The sequence below is a fragment of the Myiozetetes cayanensis genome, unplaced genomic scaffold (assembly GCF_022539395.1).
Source record: "Myiozetetes cayanensis isolate MyiCay16 unplaced genomic scaffold, myiCay2020 scf5-8, whole genome shotgun sequence".
Classification (NCBI taxonomy): domain Eukaryota; kingdom Metazoa; phylum Chordata; class Aves; order Passeriformes; family Tyrannidae; genus Myiozetetes; species Myiozetetes cayanensis.
Window position 1 is genome coordinate 103,297,134 of NW_026087742.1, and position 25,673 is coordinate 103,322,806.

At 38.4% G+C, this 25,673-nt stretch overlaps 1 long non-coding RNA gene across 19 annotated transcripts in view; it reads right to left on the reverse strand.

The window, feature by feature from the left end:
* LOC126648896 (uncharacterized) overlaps positions 1–25,673 on the reverse strand; it is a 286,520-nt gene that overhangs the window by 193,811 nt on the left and 67,036 nt on the right. For 8 of the 19 annotated variants that reach the window (XR_007630923.1, XR_007630918.1, XR_007630906.1 and 5 more), the window contains one exon: positions 18,863–18,929. The exons of the other annotated variants lie outside the window; for them this stretch is intronic. This is a non-coding gene — a long non-coding RNA (uncharacterized LOC126648896). The remainder of the gene's footprint in view (positions 1–18,862; positions 18,930–25,673) is intronic. 19 annotated transcript variants of the gene reach the window in all.

A 25,673-nucleotide genomic window follows, 5' to 3' on the forward strand; every position in this document is an offset into this window, starting at 1 on the left:
CCCAATATTTTGAAGAAAGACAGCCTGGGCACCATCCAGGACCAGCAGCTGGAGCCTGGCAGGTCAGGAGCACCACAAGCTTTCTGAGCAAACATCAGCTGGGAAAGCTGCAAAACCTTCCCCTTGTTCAGAGACATCCCTCACCACCTCTTCCCTAGGCCTCCCAACTATTGGAGGATGATCTTCAGGTGGTAGGGAGAAAGGCTTTGCCTTTTATTGCTGTTGTTGCTGTTGCTTTAATTCTTTTAAGCAAGCCTTTGGCCAATCTCTGAGTTCATTCCACTAGAAGAATTTACACAAGCAGACCCAGGGCATTTACCTTTCTTTGAGAAAGATTACGAAGATGATTATGAGGAGAGACTGAGGGCCTGCTTAGTCTAGACAAGAGAAGACCAAGAGGGGATCTCAGTAATCCATATAAATATCTGAAAAGCAAGTGCCATGACCAAGACAATCTAGTTCCAAGCCTCCTGACATGGGCAAGGACACCTTCCACTAGATGAGGTTGCTCAAAGCCCTATCCAGCCTGGCCTTCAACACTTCCAGTGATGGGTCTCTGTAAGTAGCATTATCGCTTGGCACAGATTCAATTCTGGCTCTAGCTTGGTCTCTTCAGCACTGCAAAGTTTACTTTTTAACTCAGCTTCCTAGTGACGGGTGGAATTGCTGCAGACTTACGTTCTACTATAAAATATTAAATACCCACCTTAGTAAGTAGTATCATGCACCAACAGTGGATCAACAGAGAGAAACAGGCTGGCTCCACCACAAGACAGAAAATTATCCAACTATATAGATTATGAATAAACTACTGAGTTTGGACTTTCACAGAAGGAGTAAGAAGAAAATAGACAGGAAAATCGAAGAATCCCTGATGTCTCAAGGGACTCTAATGCTAATTTTGCATTCATTTTTTCAGCAAAACTCCTACTGGGTCTTGAACATATCCTCTATCCTCAACTCCTTTGTGATGGTGTTTGCAAGCATGAAATTTAATATAGAAATGGTGTCAAGTAAAAGCAGTGTCTTCTGATGCAGTAAGATAGTTTACATGCAGCTCCAAATGGGAAGATATTCTCCCATTGCTCAATGAAATTTTTATTCTGGTGTTAAAAGTTCAAGTAATCTAGACAACTTTTAAACAGCTGAATTCCCTTCAATTCATTCTTCCTCTTAACCTTCTAGTAACTAAACTGTTTTCCTTTTAAGCCTGATGGAATTTCAGAGCATTCAGGGTTGGGGTTTTTTCCCTAAAACAATTGAAACTGTAAAGCTGTGGGCACATTTTGTCAGATAGGTGTATCATCTTGTGATTCTGCCAGACACCAGAGCTGTAGAATAATGTAGATCAATATCACTGCAGAAATCAGAAGTGGAGGAGGACAGCACTTTTTACTTTGGTTTGTTACAGTCATTTTATACTAAAGCCACTGAACTAGAAAAGAAGCAAATGGTTATTTTAAGAACCTTTTCCAATTGCTAAAGATCTGATTGAATTTTACAAAATCAAAAATTTTTTCCACATATAAGCAACTTCTTATATACTTTTGCTGAACTACAACACAGCAGTGCACCCTGATAGTCTTTCACAGATCTCTCTCCTTCTGAGGTTCCCAGGAAGGTTCCCAGGCACAGTTTCATAACAATGTGCAGCTGTTAGTTAATGTGGAATTGCCTTTATCCCAGAAGGTAATCAGGAATTTCCTAACAAGATAAACTCAAGGCAAAGTAGCACAAAAAAAGGAAGTCAGATTAACTGAGGATATCAAGAAACGAATCTGCTGATTGAGACTGCTTGTGCTGCAACAAACTTACTTTGTTTTCTGCAGAAACATAAGATTACCATTATTCAGACAGAAAACACAAGCCTGTGTTGACAATCCACCTTATTTTTCCTCAATGTAACCTACTGCACATTATCATTTTTTACTTAAAATTACCTGAACCAGGTAATTGAGGATGCCCCAAATGCAGGCATCCTTCTAAATACATTTCTCAAAGACAGGAGATAAGAAGTTGAGATAGTTCCAGCAATATTAGTTTTCCCTCAAATAATCAGAGCAAATTTTTCATCCACTCCCACTTTTCCTATAGAGAAATAGGTTATCACATGTAAGAACTTTTCCCCCAATCTTTATGCACATTAAGCAAAAGCCAATGTTCCCCATTCAAAATTCTGCAAAGCAATGCACAAACTCCAAACAGTTCACAGTCTAATCGAAAAGACACAGCAGAATATTTTCAGAGGAAAACCTCAAAAGGATGTTAAGAACTAACCAGAACTCAAGGCTTTTCAAAGTCCTTGACCGAAAGAGATACTTTCTGTATATTTTATATAGATATGAAAAGAAAAAGAAGTTCTAGTGTAAGAAGTGAGTCTGCTGAGAGGAATGGACAGGTTGTTCTCAGCAGGCTTGAATATGAACAAACTCACAGGCAAGCTTTGAAGCTTACCTCGCAATTGGTGTTGATATAAGAAGAGTGACTGTGTGCAAGAAAGGAAGATGATGCCCCCATCCCTGAGGCATGTACTTCAAACCTGATTGAGAGAAATTTTTCCCTTGGTACAATCACTTCTACTCCAGTGAAACTCCAGCATAACGAACATTTTATATGCACTGCAGAGGGACCAGAATACTAATTTCTAAATGGAAAATGATAAACATCTTCCTCTATTTAGGCTCGTGGCTATGAAAGGGAAGGCAGGCATGGATGGAAACTCCAAATAGAAATGCCTCTGTAGAGATGAAGGCATTCAATATCCAGTAAAGATGCAAGTTCTTCAAAACAAATAAATTCCAAACAACAAATTTTTCTGGTATCAGAATATTCGTTCACAGAAAGATGTTTTAAAAGTCATCACATTTGATTTTGCTTTTGGATATTTCAAAAGTTATTATATCCCAAAAGGCAGAACATATTTGAATAATAAACTCCTTAATATAACAAGACGATTATGTATAAATATTTGCCTACCACAACAGTGTGCTTGAACTATTGCATTTTTAAACTCATATTAGCTTCCACATATGTCAAACTGGAAGTGAGATTAATATAAGCAAAACTCTCATTAACTTCCCTTCCTGCATTGGGAAAATGAGCCATGAACAAATTTCAGAAAATATGAGGGTTAATTTGGATAAGCAGCCAAAGTGTTGGTGTTTGCCTCACTTATCTCTTGAGTCTAAACCATAAGGCTCATAAGCCTGAAACTTTACTTAATTTAGCAAGGTTTTCCTGATTTCTTAGCTTGAGCAGAAATGAATGAGAGCTCATGACATCCTCGTGCAGGAATGTACAGGTCTTGCAAGTCTGGATTTTTTGTCTAAGGTGTTTTTATTAGCAGAAGAAGTCACTTTTCTACCTTACCAGTGTTCAGGACAGAAAATCACATTTTTAGTGAGCCTTTTTTATTTTTTGGAATGGTGGTATGATGAATAATATCTCTTTTGCCTGCCTATTTTGAAAGATACAATCCAGAGATAGACAAGGAAGATGAATTTTTAACAACAGTTCCCTATTGTCTGAAAAAGTTGATTTTGTGCACTTCAGGTTATTGATAGACATAATTTCCTCTTCCTTCTTTCAACAAACATAGGCATGTTAACTATGCGAGATATTGGTGATTTTAGCATGAGTATGCCATCCTTGCTGTCATCAATTTGGGGGGGTCACAAGAGGGTTGAGCAAGCCACAGCAGGACCCAATCCCTTCAGCTTCGGGAGGGAAATGATGACTTTTAGCTCTGATCCTGAGCGAGGGAAGGAAGACCCTCCTTTTGAGACACATGCTAGAGGGAGGGATGATGGCAAGAGTAGAGAGCAAAATGATGAATGCGAAATTCACAAGAGACTGCAGCGCAGCTACAGCACGCTTGGGGCAAGTTCAGGAGCTGGTTGTAGTTTCAGACTGTGAAAACAGACTCGTCTGAACCACCCTCAGTTCTGCAGCAAAAATGGAAACTTTCCTTCATGTTTGTTCCTAGAGACATTTAAGACTGTTTCGATTACAATGTGTATGATCCTTGCCGACAGTGGACAGTTCTGAACTGAAATACACTAATAAAGTCACCACTGACAATTTAAAGACATCCAAGTTTTATCAGCTGCAGTAAAAAGATATCTGTCCACCTAAGTCTGTAAGGTTATGTTAGTGCTAAAATAGATTGAAAGTTTACAGACTATTAGAGAAAACAGCATTGTTTTCAAGATACTGCTTTTTCCTCAGAAGGAGCTCTTCACCATACAGCCGTATCTACTGGCAAATGACAACTGGGAAAGCAGTTACTTCTCATTGATTTACCTGAACTTTGTATAAATAACAGTTTCTCATTGAAAGAGCTTTGCATCTGTCATTCATTTCTGCACTGGTGGCAATCTGCACCCTCATCTCTGTTCTAGGCTCAGTAACTTTTCTGAAGATGATGCAAAATGTATTTGACAGAAATCATTACTTTTATTCAAAGCCAACAGCAGTCAATCCACTTCATGCTCATAGATACAAGGATTGCTAGCACAGAAGTGACAGAGCAAATAAAATTATCCTTTAAAATTCAGTCCTAAATGGATGGTAATTACTTAAGATGTCCCAAGGCACTTTGTGGGCAATAAGCAAAATATGAAAATATCCTTGCTTTTAATGCATATATTTAAATTCCAGTATCTTGTCTTCAAACAAATAAACTAACCAACCAACCAGAGAACAAGTTTTCTGAAAGGCAAATACAAATTCCTCTGCTTTCCTATCAGGATGACAGTCTTAAATGAAGAAGGCTTGTCTTTTTTTGAGAGGAATTTAGTGTTTTCCTACCAGGTTATACATATAAGTTTGCACATGAATGAACACTTTTCATCTTCATGATGAATTATGCAGAAAGCAAAGACAGATCGTGCATATGTCCTTCCTTAAGAAAATTTACATGAATTCGTTCAGGGTTCAAGCCATTTCTTTCAGATGCCTTCAGTTAGGCAGTCCTGTTGTCTCTTCATTCCTTTTGCAAATTAGGCTGTCACTAGGTCATGCCTTGCTGTTTAGTTATTTTTAGCCCTCTCATTACACCTGGAAATGTTTGCAGTTAAAGTGCTGCCATCTGGAGTTGCTAATGGCATGCTGGTGGAAGCGTAATCACTGCATGACTTTGTTCTGCACTTCCTCAGGGTACAGAAAAATGTGATACACAGTTAATTTATGTTAGTTTGGGCTTACAGCTGCTCATCATCAAATGTGATAATATATACAATTTGGTGCTCTCCTTCAATATCTCACCATCAAAAATTACCTTTGACATATCAACAGTTCTTACCATCACCAAAATACACCTGTAGACACTAAAAATAGCTTTAAGTGAAACCTGTTGTTTAATTTTTCTAGGAATTACAAATCTAGGAGCCTTTGAAATCAGAATGCAATTATATTCATCATAGTAGGAGGTTCCTGTCGAGTTTGTATTGCCACTGATTTGGGATTGCAATTTATCCCTGTTTTTCACTCACTTTAATCTGCAGAAAGGGGATTTTATCTGCATTATATCTGATTTGGCTCTGCTATGTGATAGCTGAGAATGATGTATTATTGTCTTAGCTATAGCAATTTATAAACCAAGACCCTAAATTCTGCCTTCCAGACATGGGCTCTTTAGGTTTGGGAAAGGACATTATCATGTCAGTGCTTTGCTGTTTGTGTATCATTTGTTGTTGTTGTTCGGGTTTTATTTTTTGTTATTTTTTTTAACTACAGCATTTTACCAGGGAACAATCAAAATCACGCTCATATTCAAAACAAATGGAGTCTTTTTACCATATAAACCAAGTCATTATGACTCAAAGGAGACCAGGGTTCCTAACGGAGAAAAAAAAATTAAGTCTGAATTAGAGAAGAGGAAACAAGAAGAGTGTCAACAAGCATATAACTGCATAATTCATAGAAGAGGAAATAATACATGCAGCATGTAACCTTTTGTACCGAAGACCTATACTTTAAGGTTCTGAGCAACATAATCAGTCACAGCTCTCATCATTGCTCAGATGTATTCTGTCTAAACTTCTGAGTTTGGAAAAAAATCTCCGTTTTCACATAGAGGCTTTATTTAATCCCACAGGCTGTACCCCTAGCTTGCACTCCATTATCACAAGCTCTCTTCTTGGTCAATAAGATGCTGATCACCTCAAGATGCTAATCAAGCCATAGACAAGACTCACTCACTCCTCTGGGGTCTGGAGTGACTCTCCTGACAGAGTCTTGCAAAGAGCCTACAGATCGTAGGATTTGTTTGAGTGCAACTGAATACCAGGTGTGGGGACAGATGATGTTTTATAGAACAGAAGGAGTCTTCTCATCCCAGATGGGGAGCAGGAGGTTTTCTGAGTCACAGCACTCATACAGATCCTCCTCATCCTCTCCCATATTGCTGCCCAAAGAGAGGGCGCTCTCCAGCCCTCCTGGCACAATAGTATCCCAGATGAGGCTGGAGCCTCCCTTTCAGCACCACAGAGGCATCCAGCTCTCACTTAGGAGACAACGATATCCATGGATTTATGAGTCCTCTTTTCCTCCCCCTCACAGAAAGTACATTCGTTTGAAAAGCACCGCGGTGTAAAGTCAGGAGCAAAGAGAAATTCCAGTGCTTCAGTCTCAGGGCAAACCATAGAAAACTGGGCTGCAAGTAGACAGTTTTGAAAAGCAGTGTATGTTGCAATGCAGCCAAGCTGGAAAATTTTGACTCCTGAGTTTTATACTAAATATACACATTTGACAAACAACAGTTTGAGAATTCTACTTCATACATAACCAATATATTTGAGTCACACCTTCTTCAAAAACTCAGACCTCACATAAAACTCTGAATATCAACCAGTATGAGGAACTGACAGTGGCCATGTGTGGATGAAGGGGTATGTAGATTTTTCTAGATGCTATGTTGATGCAGTTGCGGATTTCCATATTGTATTACAGCAAAAAGCCTATAATTTGTCACAGTAACACAAAAAGAGTTTGGAAGCTGTCGTTCCAATGTTTTTCCTAAATGAATTTCTAGCATCTCTCAAATCCACCCTGTTAAAAAGCATGTTGATAGCTCAAAAGGAGTATCCCTGAGCTATATTTTACGCATTTGCCCAAATGCTTTAAAATTTTGTTTCTAGCTCTGCGTTCCTTACATAATTTTTTGTTTGATTTTTCCAATCACATCCTATATACAAGCAAAAGGAGAAAACACTTGACAAAAAAATTACTTTTTCAGATCAGAGATTGCTTTATTCAGCCTGGTGGGAGGAAAAAGGCTACTCTGCAGGTTTGATTGGCCATTGAGACGAAGGTGTTGGAAATGCAAGTGAAAATGCAAGTGTTAATTTTAATATTCTACCAGAACATAAGCAAGGGAACTGACATTTATATTAGAGGATCTTACATCAGGAGAATGCTGGACGTGTGAAGGGAGGTTCTATATTTGGTTCAGTATTTACATATTCTAGTTTAAAAAAAAATCAGAAAAAAATACAGAAAAGAAATTTGGAAGCTGTTCCTGTTACTAGAGTAGCAAGTTCTAAAATAATGGAAAGAAACATCACTGGCTGAATTTTTTTTTTCCACGTTTGCAAAATACACACCTGTAAGTCTACTATCTTTGGACAGCAGCTGCTGTGCTTTACACTCCAGGCTTAGCCAAAAGAAAAGGAATGAAACGCTTCTCTCTGGGACAAAAAAGCAGGTACAGCATCTTAACAGGATACAACTGGGTAAGAAGGTTGTGTTATAAGACTGGTAACAAACTTTGGCTTTATAAGTTCAATATGAAAATTTCTAGTTTGTTTTTACTATATTCCTAGGGTTTTATCCTTGAAGGAGGGGAACACATAGATTCCCTTCTGGGCACGATTTTGGGCCAGATGTAAAATTTGTCTTAAGTGAATTGTCAGTGGGAATTATTCTCCACTGTGATCATATTGTCCACATGATCATGTGGGCAGTGTGACCGCTATGGTTTTATTCAAGTTACTTAAATAGATTTTTTTTTTAATCCAAGTGCAAGAAGGCAGTGTGATATTCTGATTTCCCCCTACCATTGCTTCAAAAACAGGGAAAAGTTTCTGTATGCCAGGTGGAAACAATGACCTTGTGAGAACTATTTACTAATATAAGAAGCCATCCGAGGATAGAATATTCACAATAATTGGGAACTTAATTAGATATCTGGCAGTGCTTAAGCAACTAATTTAAAAATAATAATAACAAAAAGAAAGCCAGATCAACTGGGGTTACATCTTCAATGAAATGAGAAAAGTGGTAGCAATCTTTTCTTTAATGTGCATTCAAAACTAGAGTCTTTAAGTATCATTTCACTTTAAAAGAATGTTTTGACAGAGAAAAGGGTTTCCTTTCAGGTTAATTTACATACACCAAGATTTCAACTATAGTTTAATTCTAAAGAAACTAAAGGAATGCCTCATAAAATAGACTGCATAAAAGAAAAAGCTAAAATTGTCAAAAATACTTTTTAAGCTTTATTAAAAAAAATTAAAAAAAAAAAAAAAGAGACTAATACATCTATACATCTCAGGGTATCAGGTGCAAGTACCCAGGCACTGTCAGGAGCAGCCTCTCTGAGGAGTGTCCAGGGCTTCACCATGCCAGATACAGTGGATTCCAGCTGGGAATGAAGGAGTGAATTTGAGCCTGGAAAAGGGTGAGGAGAGGGCAGGTGTTTTAATTTTGTATAGTTTTTTTCTTATTATCCAAGTCTGGTCTAATTGTCAATAAATCTAACTAATTTTCATCAAGGCAAGTCTATTTTGGCTGTATGGTAACTGGTAAGTAATTTCCCTTTCTTAATATCCACCCATGAGCTTTTTCATCTGATTTCTTCCCCCTGTCCTGTTGAGCAGAGGGAGTGGCTGGGTGGGCATCCAGCTACAGTCCAAGGCATTAAAACCCACCACACTCCAAGTAAAGGAACCAAAAAAACCTTACTGCTGCCACCTCCCAGCTTCCATCCTATCCCATCACATGTACGTCTTATCCTGCTAATGCAGGACAAGGTAACAGCAAGCAGCATAAGCCATTCCTACAGCTGCCACCTCCAAGGAAAGTAAATTCCACTTTATTATCAAGAAGCAGCTCCTTTTTAGTTCTGCACCATGAGTACAACTGATAAGATGAACTTTTTAACACAGAGATCAGTGCAGCAGGAGGCTATAAGTCAATGCTGTTTTAACAAAGTTAGTGGGATACAGAAGAAATCATTATTGTAATACAATATAAGCAGCTTTTTCTACAAATAACTATAATTTGAAATTCTATAAAGCACTAAATGGAGAACGTAAAGTCTTCTACTTGCAGGTATGTGAGCTAATCTTAGTAAATTTACAAAAGGGTACAGTTTAATTTGGGTCTGAGATATGTGTGCGTGCTACTACTATTAGGTAGTAAATTAAAAATAAAAGTACTTCAAAAACCTTTGCAACCCACAATTCTTTTGAGTTACTTTACATACCCTGGGGGAGCCCTAAGCTTTAACAGCAGAAAGCACATCCAAATTGATTGAAATATAAGCAGAAACTGTACAAGGTCAGCAAAGGAAGGTGGAAGGTAGATGGGGGGAAAATGTATTTTCTTAAAGAAAGGTTCTGTTTATATCTAGGTTATTTTATCCCAGTCCTTTCACTCTTCTTCACCTGGAACCATGTTTTTATTTCTCTTTTTCAGGTTGTTTAATCCATTTTCCTCTTGAGACAATTTCTATTTATTGCTTATGTACACAGTTTGCTACAGTCTTCTCTTGTTTGAACACAAATGCTTCACTTCAATGGCCTGTCTACAAGTTTCCAAGTCTACCTGTCAGCTTCATGGGATGTGACCTCACGCTTTTGAAGCAACTAGTCTTAAACCACTAAGAGGTATCAATCTATAGCATTCCTTCAGTATATTTCATCCCACTGTGAAATGCCCTCTTAGCCTCAATTTATCTATGCTGTCTAATATACTACAGCCTGTAGCTAGGTCTGTCTAATCTGTCTTCATAACTCATATCCTCACAGTCCTAAGCACTCATACAGTTCTTCATTCCAGCCTTTTCAATCTTGACAGCAGGTTTATCAATATGGGAAAGAAATTGCTCACAGCATTTAGAAACTGGGTAAAACTCAAATTACATGATTATAGATTTTGTCATAAACCAGAGACTCACTGGAAATGGTTTGAATGACTCCTCTTTTTCCATATTGTTATAAAATTTAACAAAGATAAAACTATTAGAGTGCAGTTGATAGTATCTTTCAAACACTAAAGGAAAGTAAGGAATTTAAAATGACCACAAATGATGATTTCTTCAGTACAAACCATCAACTCTTCAAGTGGATTTTACTCTACATGGTATAAACTTCAGCATTTTCTCCAAAAAGACTTGAAAAATACACACATATCCAGTGCAACACAAAAGTCTTAGAAAAGGGATTGATTTACATTTCCAAGGACAGTAATATCAGTTTTGCCCCACGATTATAACCACTGCAGTATCTCATACAAGTGCATAACTTGTAAGAACAGAGCCAGAAATGTTCAGGGATCGAACAGTGCTGAAAGTTACACTTTGCATCGGAAAAGGCAGCAAAGTGCTGAACTGGTATTGAAATGGCATTCACCATGTGGGCAGGAACCACTGAGGCAGAATCCCAGATCTAGCATGTGACTACTCTAAAGGAATCCAATACACTTGCTTTGAAGTCCTTAAAAGAAACACCTGTTCTACCTGATTCTTCTTGGAATATTTCTGGAGACCAGTAAGTCTGAGTTTTGCGTAAGGTGAAGTTATTTTATCTTGCATTCTTCAACAAGTAGCTCACTTGCATTGAGAGAAAATCACAATAAAACCAGTCCCTTTCATCCTCCCATCACCAAATAAATGCTTCTACTCAAGTGGAGAAAAGCTCCAGCACCATCCCCCTGTGACACCAATTTCCAGCATCACTTTCAGCCATTTTTGCACATACCATTATACACACACACACACAAAGATGCACAATTACCTTTTGAAGACTCATGTTCAAGAAAATAATGCAAAATGCTAAAGTAAATCAGAAGACCCAAGCCTGCATTTTATAGGTCACCATGTTGTCACGCTCCTTGGGCACTGTGGACCCTGTTACACTGAGATAGAAAAAAGACTAGCAATTACTGCAAAATGCTGTAAACACAAAGCAAGTTCATAAAAGTGCCTAATTGAATTAAAATATTTTTAATATTTCATCATATTTCATTACTACTGTAGTTAATCTTTTATAGAAAATCCCAGAAGTATGTGATCTGAACCAGTTCCTTAACTGGATTCCCAGCAAAGATGAAAACATAACCAGAAAGAGATTAGTTAATGGAGGAAAATCATAAACAGAAAGAAATGGAGCAAGCAAGATTTTGAACCTTGGTTACATGCACAAAACTGATGTTACCTGAGGCACCACTGGACAGCCCAATTTATCACAGAAATCTTACATCTATTTCACACAGTAGGCTATTATTCCTACAGAACAGAATGCTGTCTTGTCTGTGCTTCTCAGCCTTGTGGATGTTAGTTTCAGTGACAATGAAATTGCATGTAATCTCTTCTGATTACACCAAAATTGCTAGGATTTGCAAAGAACATATTTGAATTCATACATCCAAAAAGTAAATCAAGCTTATAATTTAGGCACTATAACTTTTGTAGATCTGACATCAGACCATTCTGACTGAAAGGTTTAAGTCTGACTGAAAGGCTTAAGAAGGCTATTTTCAGATCCATCAATAAAAGACAGTTCCCAAAGAACTGTGGTATTTTTTTGGAGGAAGAAAATCAGTTCTGCCTGCATAGATAGGAATGTTCCCTCTTTATCTGCAAATGTGACATTTTATACTATATATTTTTAAATAAAGATTGTTCAGCAGTGTCAATTTCTATAGCCATGACGTGTTGCATGAACGTAACCAAGCAAGGGACCCTATGCATTCAGCCACAGCTTCGCTGAACTACAGCACCACAGCACAGCCATAATTACCAATTAGTTCAGAAAGAGGCCTAATAGATATCTACCATAATCATGGAAAGGGAAGTAGGTACTGAAGAGATTAGAGTGGCAAATCTACTCCTTGTATTTTTAACATACTGAGATTTTTCAATGCTGAATTGTCACCTGGGAAAATAGAAAACTGCCTTGCTTCCTTTCTGCATAGAGTCTGCTTCTGCAACACTTCAGTTTGACTTTAAAGGTGATTCAATTTCCAGACCTGAATGGTTGAACAATCCAAACAATCCCTGGGGGTTTGGCTTTTTTTTCATTAAATATAATTTATTAAAGTATTAATGTAATTAATTTAATTAATTTTCTTGGGAGAAATAAAATCAAATAGCAGTCAGAGTACCTTTCATTCCCTCTTCTCTGATCCAGAGTTTTGAATGAAATGATTTGAGTCGCTCCTCAGCTCAGCAAGACAGCAGAGCAGTAGTTTGGAAAAGTATTTCCTTGATGTTTGCTTTCCTGTACTTCCCCATTCAGAGAGGGAAGTTCTGTCCAATCCTTTCTGGCTATGGAGAATTTTGCTTTATCAGAGTGGATTTGTTGTTTCAGTCACATCAATGACAGAAACCTTTAAAAGAGAATAATATCTCATCATTGTCTAATATCTTCTGCACCATCCTTTTCAGTGTCATGCTCAAACTTGAAGCCTTAAATTTTCTACATAATCAATAAACTTATTAGCAAGATCTTAATCACTGGACAAGACTAAGATCTGGGCTTAGGTTTCACACCAAAACTATAACAGCAGCAGAAGAAAGCCTCCTTACACAAGTGCTCCACTTATATTCCATGGCCTGGATCTTCTTTTTTATCCTAGGATAACATAGATTTATTGCTCTTCATCACAAAGAAAGAAGCAAAGAAATGAATGAAACAATTCTACTAGCTTCTTAACCTTCAGAGTAGTTTAAGCATAGACTACTTTGCAAGTTACTGCATGGTCTGTTTGATCTTTAACATATAAATCTTAAAAACTTATATCTTGTTATTTTTAGTTCTTTATTATTTCAGGGTTTATTTGCTGTCTTTCTTTCTGCCATCCCTTTTCTCCATTCCAACATAATCCTTTAAACAGTCTTGCAAGTTTTATTTCTGATGCTTACTGTGTGTATTATCCACAAGCAAGATCCACAAATGTATTTCCCATGGAAATCAATGGGTAAAGCCATGTAAATCCCTTCATGACTGTGGCCTCCAAGGCTTAGAGGCTCCACCTGCAAACTGGGTTCTAAACACACTTACTAAGTGACAGTCTTGTCCCCAGAACTTAAATCTGATTAGGTAAAACAGCAGGAGGATAAGGTAGGGTTTATTCCCATTATCAGGTGAGAAGAGAGACATAGATTCATTGTCTAAGGTGATCCCAAAAGTCTGTGTTAGGCACACAACTCAAGGTCATTTCTTCAGACTCAGCATTCAAGCAATGTCCAACCTTTATATAAGATGTTCTTCTCCTCAGTTACAGTAATTCCTACTCTGCAGCTCAGGTTTGGTTGATTTAAATAGGCACACTGAGCAAGTCATTCTGATTACATGGATCGAGTTACAACCACTTCTAGGCTGGACCAAAGCATGCAAATATGGGGCAAGGAGAGAGGCACCAATCCTTCTCTTGCACCTGGCTTCTTTCTTTGTAGTGAGGCACACAAGGTCAGCAGGACAAACATCTACTGTGCATGAGACCAGGACTCTTAAAGTCCATGGCTGGAACTGTTAATTACAGTCCACATGTCCAGCAGATGTTATGACCTCCTTCAAACTGTTTCACAAGTACTGCATGAGGGAGTTGTAAGTTGGTATTTTCTGCCTTAGTGGCTGCTAAGGTCCTAAAAGATCGTCCTAGCATGACAGTTTCAAGCTGACATGGGTTATTCCCAGAAGCTCTTACCACTTCTTTGGCTCCTCTTTACTGGTTTTGTTTGCACAGAAGACTCTGCAAGTGCCACTATCCCACATTTGGACAAAGAGATTCAGTGGGAAGGAGCTGGGATCCGGAAAGTTCTTTATTAGGCATTTTATCATGAACTATAATGAGTGCTGTGTCTACTATGACCTACAACTTCCATTTCTTTGTAAGCCAGGCTGTGAAAAGATGTGTCACCTGGTCAGTATTGTGCCAGTAGAAATACCTGGAATATAGTTACATATAACAATGCTTTTACCAACATAAAATATCTTGCTCTGAGAAAGACATATTATACTTGTTTACAGTGTAGTTTTGCCACTGAATCTAATTGGGAGCATTGCAGTTACAGTATATTAGTATTCTTACAGTAGTGTAGGCATGAGAAACAATTCTGGAAGCATTAATTACTTCTAAACAATCAGCTAGGAGCCTTGCTTCTTCAGCACACAAGCAAAATCCCAATGAACAGTGCAACCAGCATATTTACATAAGGATTACTTCCTCCCAGAAGATGTAAAATGTGTTTTTGACCAGACAAGAATGTTATTGTTCTGCAGTGTGCACAGAATCTTATTAACCTGGCTGAGAAGATAAAAGGAAAAGCAATACCACAGTTAGTGAATTTTAATAGAAAGTCTATATATACTTATTCTTGTTAAAATGAAGGAAAAGGGAGAGATATTTTTCCCCACAATGAGCCAAAAGACAATTAGAGGAGTCATTTAGAAACAAGACACATTTTATCAAGTGAGTGTCACATTTTTGGCTGTTGATAGGCCTTTACTTCCTTTCTGATTTTGCCCTATATGCAATGAATGAGCTTATGACTGATTCAAATGAGAAAACAAACATCAGAAACCTCACTACTGCACCATCATTTTGTCCTCCTTCTTTCTCCTCTGTTTTTTCTGCTCTTCCTTAAACAGTATTTGTCTGATCTTGGTTGAACCAGACTACTCTACTGAAGGTAAGAGAAGTCAAAGCCCACATACATTGACATGACTCAGTCTAATAGTATATACTGAAAACAAATAGGGAAAACAGTTGCTATTACTGAGAAATAACACATTTAAAAAAAGTCACACAAGGAGCTCAGTATCAGTGGATTATTTGGGAAGAGAGAACAAGAAATACCATCTTTCAGGCTATACTTGTAAGAAAAGAAAATCCTGTGCTCCATTCATCGATAAGATATGGTTCCAAAACACATTGAGTATTGCTTCATTTTCAGCCTCAGTTCGTAATTTATCAGTTTCTGTTAATGTGATTATTGTGTTTTTAAGATGAGACTGGATGTGGCACTGAGTGCCATGGTCTAGTAACCACGGCAGTGTTAGATCAAAGTTTGGACTTGATGATCTCAGAGGTCTTTTCCAACCCAGTTGATTCTATGATTCATTTTAGTCCTTTTGCATTTACCTGTAGTTCAATGTGTAGTGAGGATGCAAACCTCTCACCTTCTTTTGCCCCTGCAGATTGCACTCATGTCCTTTTGTTCTTATCATGTCATACCTTTAAGAGTTCACAGCACAGCTCATTCATAGGATGCTTCTCCTACCACCTTCTAAGCAACTCTTTTCCTATAAAATATGTACACAAACTGACTGAACATGGGAATAATCATGGCAGCATGTTCCCCAGTTTCTCCAATCCATTACTGCAGATAATCATCTGATTTTACTTCCACTAAAAACAAGTATCATCTATAAGCAACTGATTTCAAAAGGCAAAAAATAATAGGTTTGGGTTCACTTACAGAGAAAAGTATGTACCTGTAGCATAACAGTTAATCAAATGAGGATTTACAGTAATTTAAGTGATGTTCTATAGTAGAACTTTCATTTTCAGTTGTTATCATTCTTAATCAGTTCTCAGAAACACAAACTTCATCCCACTTTTCTGAATCTTCAGGTTGATGAGTTCCAACCTGAAATAAGTAGAACTTGTTAATCAGAAAAAGACAGCCCAACAACAGAAAATACTGGCCTTGAAAACTATTCATGCCTTGCTAGGATGTGCTACATCCTGTATATTTAAAACAAACATAACACCAAGATGGTAAAGCAGTAAGAGAGTAGAAGTGTTTCAATTGTAGTGAAAGGTCAGGCAGGCCAAGGTAACTGATACCAAAAACATCACTCTCAAAAAGGGGTTCTAGTACTTCTCAGGTTTATTCTTTATTTAACAAAAGCATTAAATGAAGTTTCTTGGAGAGTAAACAAAAGTTTCAAGCCTTGAGAACTAAATCAAGAGGCTCCCTGTTTATTACTAGAGCTCTGGAACTGAAGCAAGCATTCTTGGATCTGCAGTGCACTGATTGTGCTACAGTTTCAGGGCAGAGCAGTTTTAAATCTGCTGGCAGAACTGGGGGCTGGAGAGGGGAGATGATGACCTATTTCTGGGAGACCATAAAAAAATGCAACCTGAAACAATAATGTGTGGCCATATTACTCCTACTCTGCTGTCACACAGCAATCATGCAGTAATTAAATGAACAATATGTGCCAAACAGCTTAAATCAGGAATTCCTGTTTTCTTATGATGAGGTGGTCATTTGTTATTTCTTGTCACAAGCAGAAAGGAAAAGCAAAGAGGTAAATCAACATTAGATGCCTTCCCTTAAAATCTCTTGAGGAGACACACAGAGAGAAAACTGTCATGTGAAATAGGTGAGACCTAAACCAAGAGAGGCCCTTGGAGAGGGTATATAACCACCCACCAATGGTGCTGAGTGTTTCTTCAGAGATGAAAAATGAAACCCACTTCTTCCTTAAGTCCATGATTACTAGGAGCAGCATTATAATACGAAGCAGTGACAGAAAATGATAACTGAGAAAAGAATGAACAAGGACAACTACAGCTCTATTGAGGCCTGAGACTGCAGAGTGATAGGAGAGATCACTGTTGCAGTCTCTGCTAGGAAACGGCCTTCCATGACCAGGCACTTTTCTCAGCAAGGTGCTAATAGCCTTCAGACATAAAAAAGGAATAGCTTTTTGGGAAACCGGTGTTTTCATCAGAGAGTCAGGAGATATTAATATCGGCAAGCAACAAAAAAAAAAATGGAACTGCAAACCTTCTCCTTGAGCAGGGATGAAGAGATGGTCCAGGAACCCCCGGAGGAGCACCCTGGGACCAGCAACACAGCAGCTTCCCAGAAAGAAGTAAATATGCTGGGCAATTTATCCCAAATTCTCACTGGGAAGTAGCAGCTGGGTAATCCTCCCTACAGTTACAACACACCCTAATGTCCGTAGGGGCACAGTATCAGGCCTGGCTCTGGGTAATGAGGACATTCAATGCCATTCTGTAGCTGTAAGTTGCTGATGTGTTTGTCAAAGGATTCATTGCATCTGCAACATCTATTCTTCTCAGCTAGTCTTTTGGCTAAAGAACATAGAGAACAAGGCCAAAGGACAATTTGTGAACTACACAGATATACCTACAAACAAAGGAGACTTATGTCTTGTGCAGTCTGGTGACTGCTATGTTGTAAAATTTCCTTTTACAGTACACTCTAGTGGTAGCAAAGGCTCTGAGTGTTTTTCTATTGATATTTCTTATTTGCTTGTTTTGGAGGATGGTAAATTGCAATTTCATAGATCAGTAAGAAGTCATTTTGCTATGTACCACTACATTTAAAGGTCTGTACAAAAATGAAACCACCAAAAAAAAAAAAAAAAGAAATATGCTACTTAAAGATACCTTCTTAAAGTAATGAAGTTGAGAAGCTATTGCAGTTACCAGTTGGCAGATGTGTAGCTCTGAAGAAGAGTTAATTAATGTAGTCAAATAGCTGTAGCTTCTGTTTCTTATTATGTCTAGTTGTGGACAACACTTCTAGGAATATCTCATTTCCTTTGTCATCCTAGCTGAAGGTGGAAAATGAGCTCTGATTTAAGATCCTATTTCCCAACAGCTACTTCACAAGCTAGCTACTATACTTAATCAACAATGAAGCTATAAATACACACACCTTGTTATTTCAATGTTTCACTTGATGAAACATGAGAGGCCACTAGTGGACAGCTGGAATAAGAATGAAGGATTACTGCAGTAGCTCCTAGATGACCTGATATAATGCAAACTTGATGATAGAGGCAAAACTGGGGGGGGAGGGCAATATTTCACTCTGCCAGGTTTCAGTGACATAGACCACATCAGGGCCATTATCCATGATGGAAATGTAGATATGTTGCAAGTTATTAGGAAGAGACAGGCTGTTTAATAAGGAAACAAAAGAGAAGATAGATTGAAACAGCAGGGTCCACTGCTTCCAACTAGGTGGACTATACCAGGAAAGAATAGCTGACAGACTTTTATGAAAGATGCAACACTACTTTTCCTCAGTCAGGTGTGATGTATTGCAACCTGAAGGGACCTTTTGCACCTGAAATATTAATGAGAGGCATCCAAAAACAGAAGATGAGATCTGGCTGAACATAAATGAAAATATTATGATAAATATGCCACCTATAGGTAAGGTATACAGAGAAGGATATATCGAGGAGGAGGCAGAATATACAGGGAGTAGTTTACAAAAGTATTCACAGGTAACAATCCATCTTATACAGGAAATGAAGATGGATTGAGCTAAAGATAATGTCCAGATCATCTGCAACATGTTATGGTATCGACACTTTGCATTGTTGCTATAGCAAAAGAAAGGGTAAAGACAAAATAAAAAGAGACAAATAGATCAGTGAAAATGATCTGCTTCCTCCCACACATGCCTTTATTACAGAATTTTGCTTCCGAATGTGGATGCCCCTCAGCATATATTCACATGAATTGAGTAGACAGGGTTTCAAGGGACACAGCAAATAATGAGGCTTCATGAAAACAACTTGCAGAGCCTTAAATTTCTGAAATTCTTTCAATGAAAAAATGTCAACTGCTTAGAAAGCCCCACCTTTAACAGGGAAACATCAGCTTCAATGAAGTGTTTTCTCCACAAATAATACATGTTTCTTGTGAGCCTAAAGGAAGAGAGAAAAAGACTTCACAAGAGCCAGCTGCACAGGGACGTGATTCAGAATAGGGACAGGAACACAGATCTCTCCAAACACTCCCCAATGTGCTAACCACAGAGTTTCTGGCAGTTCACTTATGACCTATGCTGGAAAGAAAACACATTCTGAACTATTCAAAAAATTTAGGTTATTTCAAATAACAGGAGCGCTATCATCTAGCAAATCCTAATCTCCAGTCCCAGAGATACAGCAAAAGGATCAAAGCTATTTCAATATCCACTCCTGGCTGTGTAGCATCACATCATATATTTGCAACACTTGCATGGACATTCTCTAGAAAATCAGCAGAAACCCCTCTGGAAATTAATTCTTTTCTCTTTGTACCACAAAAGAGCACACCACATTTTAATCCCTTTTCAGTGTATGAAAATCTTTCCCTGTTGGGATTTAAAAGAGAAATTAATCCCAAAACAGTGATTCCAGTACGATTCACAGCCCTCCCATAAACTCCTCAGCACTGTTTCAGGAGTAATTGACAATGCAGTTACATTGTTGGTGATATAAAAAGGACCCTACTGCAGTATTTCTTCAGTATCTTATGACTTAAGTGCAGCAGGTATTTGCTGAAGCAAATAAACTATCCAGTAAATCCTCTGTAACATCCTGGGGTGGGGAAAAGAGATAATATTTTCAAATGGCTGATACTGTAGAGATCTTTTCATGACCCACCTGGGAAAAAAAGGCCATAGCTTAACTGGATAAGACGACTTCACTTAGTTTCCCTGCAATAAAGATGAAATCATCACTGGGCAGCAACACACTGAATTTTAAGCTCAGTGCATGGAAAGAATATTTTGAGGACCATGTATCTTTTTCCTTTCATGTTGATCAATAAGTGAAGCACTCCATCATCAGAGTTCATGATCATAAATGTAAAGTGATTTAAACTCCAGAACTCCCAAGAAGTCACAGGAAATTTTGCTTCCTTACAATTACGTTTTTAATAAGTTGGCAGTGTGGCAGAGCCTCAATGCTGAATTGCAAACATCAGATTTTAAAATTCCTGCCTGTGCAGCACAGAAGCACGATGCAAAGAGGCTGGGCAGGGGCTGCTATGCAGCGCTCTGGTATCTGGGCCAATACCAAGCTCATCCGCAGACTTGTGCGTCTTTTAAGAGTAATGAATATTTAAAAGCTCCACCACCAGCTCAAATGGGAAAGAAGACAGAGATCTGATGTTCTGATCTGGTTGCTTATATAGCCAGCCTTGAATAACACCACAGCAGTTGTGACCAACTGCACTGATATTACCAGTCACTGAATTAGCAGATAGTGTTCTCATTACCAGAAGATGCACAACACTGCATGGGTTCTCCTATTGAGCATAAGGCTAAAACACTGGGTTTAATAGATGCAGTAGTATTCCCTTCAATGGGATCAGGATATACTTTAATAACTAATTTTTTTAACTTAGATCCAAAGAGTCCTGCCAGTATGCGTTGTAGTGAACCTGTCCTTAACACATTCAATATAAAAAAACCTTTATATTTTGTGCACTTCTTTTGATGTCTAAAACAGAAACAAAAAGGGGTCCCTTTATCCAAGCTTGGCCATGCCTGATTCAGTTTTGTTTGCATCCTGCTGAGACAATCCCACACCCTTGCAGACAGGATGCAGTTAACTATTAGCATCTGCCAGAGTGAATCAGCAGGATCTATACAACTTCTCACTGCAGATGTCCATGCACTGCAAATCAAGGAAGGCAAGAGAAAAATGCCTGGTTATATCCCTGATTTAGACAGAGTCTAAGTTCCTAAAAATAAGCTGGGCCATTTTTCCAGGGGGAAAAAAAAAAAAACCACCACAACAAACCAAGAACCAAACAAAACCACAAACAAACAAAACTAAACAACAGGATAATTAGCATATGCCAGAGACTGCAAAAGTATATTGCTTCCTTCCAATAAACCACAAGGACACCAGCAAAGCCCAGCAACAACAAACATTTCAAAACTGTTAGGTTATATAGTTACTTTTTCCTCTCAAGTGTACAATTAGCATTATTAATAATTTCATTAAATGTGCGTTATACATAAAGGAATTGATTTTTATTTAGGAATAAACATCTTTTCTATAAAGCCTTTGGAAGGCTGGGGGTTTTGTTTTGTTGGCTTGTGGTGTGTTTTTTCAGTGAAATTTTTATAAGCACAGAACTAGAGATGACTCAGAATTTTTATTAAGAGAATTGGGATAAATATTTGAGATAAGACAGAAGGGATAAGTTTATTGCAGAGTCCCACAGTTTTATAAAAAAATGCTAAAGCTGGAGCTTGTTGAACTCTGGACACTGTATTAGCAGGCAGAGGCTGGGAATACTCACAGAAAACTCACAGTAAATCTAAGAAATAAACAACAGGGTCAGAGACTGAAAATTTCTGACAGATAAGCTTTGTGCCAGAAATGTTTTAAAGATGGTAAGAAATACTGCAAAACTGCCATGAAATAATGGAAGAGGGCATCACTTTCTTCCCTGAGAAATCTGTTCTCATTTGGGCATGAATCACCACACACTTGAATGTGAGACCCTTCTTCTCCCGAGCTGTAAATTACACACGTACAGTATCACTCACGCAAAGCACGTGGGTCCAACCAGCAGCAACAGCTGCCAACAAGTCCTTCATGGAATTGCATCCTATCCTGTTCATACAGCAGAAGGTGCCAACAAGCTGAAACTACATACACCCTGAATTGGTAAAAAGGAGAAGCTATTGCGCATACATGAGCTTTTCCCCACTATTTACATTTGAAAGAGTATCCCCACCACCTTGTTGGAAAACCATAGCAGAATACAAAGAGGCAAGGAATTAACGTGAAGGTTTTAGTGCATGGGAGCAGTTTGAAAATAGAAATATGATGTCAATTTCTCTTACAGTGAAAACCACGGCAATTAAATCACTTTGGTGAACACAATTATTAAAATTTTCTGCACAGTGACTACACTGAAAATAAATGAGAAAAATCCTGCCACAGAAACCCACTACAGTAATCAACAGAGAAAAGGTAAGGATATAACTGTATTAGCTTTAAATTAATGCTGTTGTTGGACAGATGAGATATGTGCTAGAACAAGATACATGAATAAATTATTTGCATAATTTCCAAAAAAGCATATTAATTTATTGCAAGTCAAGAAGAGTGTATGACTTTTTTACATAATTTCAAGGTAATGGGCAGGAAAATAGGAACTGCAGGCGTTCCTCTTAGAGACTTGGGGGAAAAAAACAAACAATGTCAGGATGAGAACTGTTGGATGATTTTATAATTAAAGCTGGAATCCTGAAGTCTTTACTGTGAAAATGCATGATTTTTTTAAAGAACCAATAAGTTATTGATCTCAGTGTTAGAAACTTGCACTTCAATCTGCAATTCCCAAGCTTCAGCTTGCAGCTGACCGTTCCCAGTGTATCTCCTTTTCATGGTTTAACCCCAGTCAGCAGCCAAGCCCCACACAGCTACTCACTCACTTCCTCACCAGCAGAATCGGTGAGAGAATCAACAGGGTAAAAGCTGGAAAACTCATGGGTTGATATAAAGACAGTTAAATATGAAAAGCAAAAGCCACACACACAAGCAAAGAAAAACACAGAATTCATTCACTTCTACCCAAGAGCAGGCAGGTGTTCGGCCAACTCCAGGAGAGCAGGGCCCCATCATAATGATTTGGGAAGACAAACACCATCACTTCAAACGTGTCCCACCCCCTTCCTTCTTCTTCTCCTCCCCACTTTATATACTGAGCATGATGTCATATAGAACGGAGTATTCCTTTGGTCAGTTGGATTCACCTGTCCTTTCTGTGTCTCCTCCCAGCCTCCCACGCACACCCAGTCTCCTCACCAGCATAGCTGTATGAAAAACAGAAAAGGTTCTGTGTAAGCTCTTCTCAGCAAAAACAAAAATAACAAAATAACAAAAACATCAACCCTATGTTCAGCACAAATTCAAAATACCAGCCACCATGAAGAAAATTAACTCCATCCCAGCCAAAACCAGCACATTCCTAAATTCATCAGCCTTTAGCTGTGAGACAGTGTCTTGCTGCATAAGTACTATGTCACTTTTAAATGTCCTCTGCAGTGAACTAGACTTCTTTTTTTTGCTCTCTTGCTAGAAATACTATGATGAAGTGTTGGAAAAAGCCGTGTAGCTGTCTTCTGAACTCTTCCCAGCTAGTCAGTGTACTTGTACATAAGTATGCGGACAACACAATTGCATTGAGTATTCTGGTAGTACTCTCATTAATGCCAAAACACCAAAACAGTAATAGCACGGCTGCATTTTCATTCAGTATGTAGCCCACTGAAATTTCCTAATACCTCACTTGTCGTTTCTGGCACCAGCCTGTAATGGGAGCTCAGTTCAAGCTCACAGTCACTGCACCTCCTGGGACCCTGAGCGACTGACCCCACATCTGCACAGCCATGCCAGGCAAGCAAGTGCTGCTCACTGATGGTTGACCTCCCTCTCTGGCTGCAGTACTCATGTCATTTTGGGAAGATCATCTTCTCCCATGATAACCCTGGTACTTCTAAATAGCTCTTCTGTCTTTGCTTAACACTTCACACAGAATCACAGAATATGCTGAGTTGGAAGGGACCCACAAGTATCATCGAGTCCAATTCTTAGCCCTGCACAGGACCATTCACACTTCATTACATTATTCTCTGAAACTCTGTCAGCAAATACTTTGTTTAATACTAGTAAAATTAAAGAAAACCCCATATTTGTAGACAAGAATATGGGCTTCCTACCCTACCATCTCCATCTCCCACCCTTGCAGAGGACAAGCATAGCCATTTCAAACAAAGCATCTGAACTTGATCATTGAAACATCTTAATTATTACATTTTTATTCATTTAATATATGCTATAAATATATGCTATATTGATTTCATTTGGTAGTAATTATTTTTCTAATCATAATGTCACTCTGCCAAAAGTCAGTTGTTTTACTGGAGTCCGTGACAACAGTGCTGCCTTTATCATACAGATCTGTAATTTAATTAAAACTGATACCAAAGAAATGCATGAACTGTTTATTATAAAACCATGTTGAATAACACTCATTAGAATGAAGGGATTACAGCTTACATTGATTGTTATCATTCTTTTCATGATTTGTTAAGGACTGATAAAACGCCAGTTTAAAGCTACCTAGCGCCTCCTGTCAATTTATAAACATAAAGACACAACATTAGCTTTTATTGTGTCCTCCATACCTTCTGTAATGCCCCCAGAGATGTTTAACTCAATTAGTTTGGAGAACTCCTCAGCCAGTTGTTTCAGCCCTCCTGGCTGCACTGTAGACTTGCAATGTTCAGCTGGAGCAGAGGATGCTTACCATCAATGCTGCTCACACACACACTGCCACATCGCCAGGCACTCGCTCTTCCCTCTGGGTACTGACATTTGAATGTGTGCACTCACTGACTAGGTGAAAGAATGAGAGAAGGATACAATACTTCTGTTCTTGTGAGGGAAACAAAAGGCAACATATTTCAAATTTTTCCAGTGGAACTCAATTCCCAAAATGCAAATCAGTAAACATTGTCTTTCCTTTCTTGAAAATACTTGAAGAGCAGTGAGAAGCTTTGAAAAGGGAGAAAAAAAAAAAAAAAGAAAGCTAAAAAACCCCCCCTAAAACAAAACAAAAACAAACAAACAAACACACAAAAAAGAAGCCCAAACCCAAGACGCAGAGAGCAAGCAGCACAGGAGACAGGTTGGTAACAAACAGCAGCTCTGCAGGCCCTTGGGAAATCCCCATGATTGAATCACGGCTATTGACCTCCCAGCCAGGGCTAAAGCACATGGCAAGGCAGGGCATCTTCTGGGAAACAGAAGCCATTGCAGTGCTGCCAGCCTCAAACCTTTCTGATTGCTCTCTGTTAGTCCTCTCCAGGAGCTCTGTACAGCTCCATATTTCACCCTCACGGAGGAATGTGACACTTGCCTAAAAACTTTCCAAGGATGACGATGTGCACACTCCTATGAGTACAAAAGTCACACTGAAGAGTAAATGCAGTAAATATGCCTTCTGTGATCTTGGGATTTTGGAACCCTGCCAAGAACTGGAGTTCCCGTCAGCACTGATGAAAGGTACCAATTTTACAGTATGAGCAGGACATGAGGTGAGTGGACGTCAAATAAATTACGATATTCACAGCAAAAGTCAAAGAACACAGAAGTCTAGTAAGAAGCAAGCAAATAAATGATCAGAGTCTCTTTCCTGAATCAATAGAAACTTAGGCTCTCAGCATGTTGTTACAGAGTACCATTTTAAGGACCTTGACTGATTACTATCTCTCCAGATTGAGAGAGAATAGTAATGCCCGGGAAGGATTTTAGAAGGTTTCAAAATACCCTAAAGAAAAAATATAAAGATAATATTCCAAATCTAAATTCTAAAACTAAATCATAATAGACAGGCATTACAAAGTACCTATCACTGTGATCTAGATGCATATCTTTTCTAAAATTCATGTCAAAGTAATACATGTATGACAGAGAGAGCTAACCATAGCTTTTAACGTGCAAACTGAAACACACAGCCTATTTTGCCACAAGGATGTTGCCAGTCTAAGATGTTCTAGAGTAGAAACCAGCAGCCTATGCAGTGCAGGTATTGCATGCTTTCATCTAATTGTTACCTTGAAAATGATAGGACAATGCAGCTTCAATACTCAGAAT